The sequence below is a fragment of the Olea europaea genome, unplaced genomic scaffold (assembly GCF_002742605.1).
Source record: "Olea europaea var. sylvestris unplaced genomic scaffold, O_europaea_v1 scaffold3149, whole genome shotgun sequence".
NCBI classification, from domain to species: domain Eukaryota; kingdom Viridiplantae; phylum Streptophyta; class Magnoliopsida; order Lamiales; family Oleaceae; genus Olea; species Olea europaea.
Window position 1 is genome coordinate 19,296 of NW_019250280.1, and position 4,742 is coordinate 24,037.

The window sequence follows — 4,742 nt, forward strand, 5'->3', positions numbered from 1 at the left end:
GCATGCTAAAACATGCCCAATATAATGAAGAGCACTTAAATATAATAAAACGCATAAAATGTATCAAATGCACGAAATGTTACATTTTATGCACGAAATGTTACCAAACTTTGTAAAGTAGAACGAAACATTTCGAAATGAACCAAACCATATGAAATGTACAAAATCCTTCAAAATATACCAAAAATCCGTAAAATGTGTCGAAATGTATTAGTACTCATCAAGATGCAGAAAGTATACTAAAAACATAGCAAAATGTATAGATTTGCTAAAATGGTACCTGAATATGCAAAATTTATCAAAACATGTGAAAGTCGCAAACATGTATGAGCGTACAAAATATAAATGAACGAGCCAAAAATACACTAAAAGATTCGTCAAATATATCCAATAGTGCCAAAAGCATTCTGAATCAAACGAAATGGGCCAAAAAAATACCAAATTCATTTGAAATATACCAAAAGTACACCGAAGTCAGTCAAATGTGCAAAAATGTACCGTATTATGTCAATTGCATGCAAAAAAAAAAAACTATCCAAATATATCAAAAAGCAGTCAAACACAGTGAAGTGCAAGAAATGTCTAGATGTACCTAAGAGTACCAAACTTCTTGAAAGTACATCAGAACACTCCAATATCAACCAGATTGTGTGAACTGTACAAAATGCTCCAAATTATATCAAAATCAATAAAATATGTCAAACTGTACCAGTACTCACCAAAATGCAAGAAATATACTAAAACACATGCCAGTATCTCTTTCCTACATAAAAAATTGTCCTAATTATCCAAAAGTGTACAAAAATTACAAGTTACATTTATCCATGTAAAGTGTAACAAAATACGCAGAATTTATCAAACCATGAGAAACATATAAAAACAAGTCCTAAACATAAGCAATTTGAAATGTACTAAATCCCCCCATATGTATCAAAATGCATGAAATATACAAAACTGAGCCAATATACAAAAAAGTAATCGCCAAATACACCCAAACGTGCCAAAATGTAACAAATTCATTGAAACATGCCAAAAGTGTACCCAACACCACGAAACATGCCAATCGTACAAACTGTGTTAAACTTGCAAAAAATGTATCGCATTATGTGAATTGCATACTAAAACACTTCCAGTATATCGAAAAGCACATTAATAGCACATGAAATGTACCAGATACACCTAACGATACCAAACATCACAAAAATACGTACAAAACACTATAATGAACCAAACTATGTCAAATGTATAAAATGGCTCAAAATATGCCAAAATTTGTAAAACGTGCCGAAATGTACCAGTACCCGCCAAGATGCAACAAATGTACTACAAACATCCTAAATTTTTAGTTACACCAAAAACTGACTTAAATACGCCAAAATGTATGGAAAATGCACAAACTACATTTATCTACTCAAGTTGTACCATAATTGGCAAACTTTGCTAAACCATGTGAAACATTGCAAAACATGTCCTACAGTACTTTGTGAAATGTAATAAGCAAGCAAAAATGCACAAAGGTACCGTCAAATTCATCGGAATGTGCCGAAAGTGTACAAAATTCTTCGATATGTTCCAAAACTTTACCAAAGTTGGTTAAACATGCGAAAATGTACCGTACTATGTGAATTGCGTACTAAAACATGCCAATATTTTGAAAAGCACTTAAATATTAGAAAGTGAATGAAATGCACCAGATGCACCAAATAGTACCAAACTTCGTGAAAATGCGTATAGAACACTCTGAAATGAACCAAAACTATGTGAAATTCATAGAACGCCTGAAAATAAGTCGGAATCCATAAAATGTGCCCGAATGTACTATTTGCTAACCAAGATGCAAGAAATATACTAAAACCATGCCAAAATGTTTTAGTCGAGCTAAAAATTGAAATAATTACACAAAAAATATGCAGAAGTCATAAACTATATTAATCCGCTTAAGGTGGCAAAGAGATACAAAATTCTTTTGGAGCATGAATTATCGACACCTTGAAAATTCACAAAACAGTGCGAAACATGGCCGAATATGTCTTCAAGTACAAAGCAATGTGAAATATTCTCAATAGCGCCATACATATTAGAATGCATGAAATATAATAAACGAGCAAAAGTGCACAAAAGATTCACCAAATACACCAAATGTGCCAAAAGTGTACAAAATTCATCCAAACATGCCGAAAGCATACGAAATTCACCAAAATATTCCAAAAGTTTACCAGTTTGTTAAACGTGCGAAAATGTATCGTAATATGTGAATTATGTACTAAAACATGCCCAATGTATCGAAAAGCTCTTAAATGTTGTTATAAAATGCATGAAATGTATCAGATGCACCAAACAATACCAAACTTCATGAAAATGCATACAAAATACCCCGAAATGAACCAAAACTACGTGAAATATACAAAATGCCTTAAAATATACTAGAATCTGTAAAATGTGTCAAAATGTACCATTGCTCACCAAGATCAAGAAATATACTAAAAACATGCCAAAATGTTACGGTCACACCAAAAATAGACCTAATAATGTAAAAATGTACAGAAACGTTCAAACTACATTAATCCGCTTAAAGCGAACCACGGTCCGCAAAATTTACCAAAGTTGGTTGAACATGTCCTAAAGTGCAAAACAATGTGAAATGTACTAGATCATACCATATGTTACGAAACATAATAAACGAGCCAAAATACACAAAAGGATTCATCAAATACATCCAAATGTGCCAAAGTCAAAATTCACTGGAACATGCCAAAGATGTATGATATTCACCGAATTGTTCCAAAAGTTTACAACACAGTTGGTCAAATGTTTGAAAATGTACTGTACTATGTGAATTGCATGTTAAAACATGTCCAATTGTATCGAGAAGCACTTAAATGTAATAAAGTGCATGAAATGTACCAGATGCATCTAACAGTACCAAACCACGCTTAAGCATCAAAATGTATGGAAAACCACCAAAATCTACTAAACTTTGCAAACCGTAAAAAAAAGTTGCCAAAATGTACATCCGCGAGTAATGAAACATATAAAAACATTGTAATTTGACTTCCCAAGTACACGAAAATTGAATCAACTTACAAAACTTCACCGACTACAAAGCACACAAAATGCACCAACAACGTTTCAAACTGCATAAAACTAATGATAACACCCCCAAAAGCGCAAAAATGAATGGAACATACCAAATCATATTGAAGTATACCAAAGAGCACAAAATGTACCCAAATATGCAAGACTATACCAAATTACGAAAAATGTTCCAAAATGCAGTAAACTACTTGAATAAGTAGTGCTCCTATATAAACCATATGAACAGTACCTAGATTGGCCAAAATGCAACAAAATGGGCCAAAATAAACAAAGAAGCCACAAAGTGTACAAAAGTGAAAATGGTGTACCAATATCTTTTAATCTACCAAAATGTTATGAGACATGCCAATAAGATCCAAAATATAGAGAGATACATGAAATACGTTGAAACGTGCCGGACGTGCATCAAAGTGTGTGAAATGTACAAAAATTTGTCAAAATATACCGCACTAGGTGAAGTGCCTACTAAAACATGCCCAAATATATTGAAAAGCCCATAAATGGGATAAAGTGCATGAAATGTACCAAATGCACCTACGTTACCAAACTTCATGAAATACACAAAACACTCAAAAATGCAGACATACCAAAATTCGTAAAATGTGACAAAATTTGCCTTTACTCACCACGATGCAAGAAATATTACAACATGTAAAAATGTTTTAGCCGATCCATAATTGACCTAATTGTGCAAATATGTACAGAAATGCACAAACTACATTAGTCCGATCAAAAGTGTACCAAAATGGACCAATCCACTTGAAACGTGGCAAAACTTGTCTAAATAATCATAACACCTCAAAAAGTACGGTAATCTACAAAACGTACAAAAATATGCCGAAGGTAATCCAAACAAGTCGAATATTCCAAACTACACCAAATGTAACAAAAGTCATAAGAATATAGGTAAGTGCAACAAATTAGTGAAACATTTCAAAAATGTGTCAGAGTGGGTAAATTCATTAAATTGGGCGAATATTACCTACTTTGCACGATATGTCACAAAAAGAAGCAAAATAGGTGATATGTAGAATAAAATGACTAAAAAATATTGAACCTGTAGATCATATGATAACACTTTGAAATGCACCAAAATAGGTAAAATTTATTAAAATGGGATAGGGTGTATGCCAAATGTAGGCAAAATGCAACATTGATGCAGCAAAACGAACTAAATACACCGAAACAAACTAAAATATATTAACTTGCTTGAAATGCTCTAAAATGCACCAAAATCTGCCACAAAAGTGTGGAAGTGCAAACACCAAGAATCTTCTAAATTACCGAAATGCTATGAGATACCTGAAATATGTCAAAATATGCCAGAAGTGTATGGTGCATGACATGTACCAAAATGTAAGAAAATGCACCAGAATAGGTTAAAAGCCCATAGACGTAATAAAGTGCATGAAACATTCCTAATGCACCTAACAGCACCAAACTTCGTGAAATGTACAAAACACTTGGAAATTCACTAAAACATACCAAAATTCGTAAAATGTATCCTAATTTCCATTACTCACCACGATGCAAGAAACATTAAAACAAGCCAAAATGATTTAGTCGCCCAAAAATTGACCTAACTATGCAAAAAAGTAAAGAAATGCGCAAACTGCACCAGTCCACTTAAATTGAACAAAAGTATG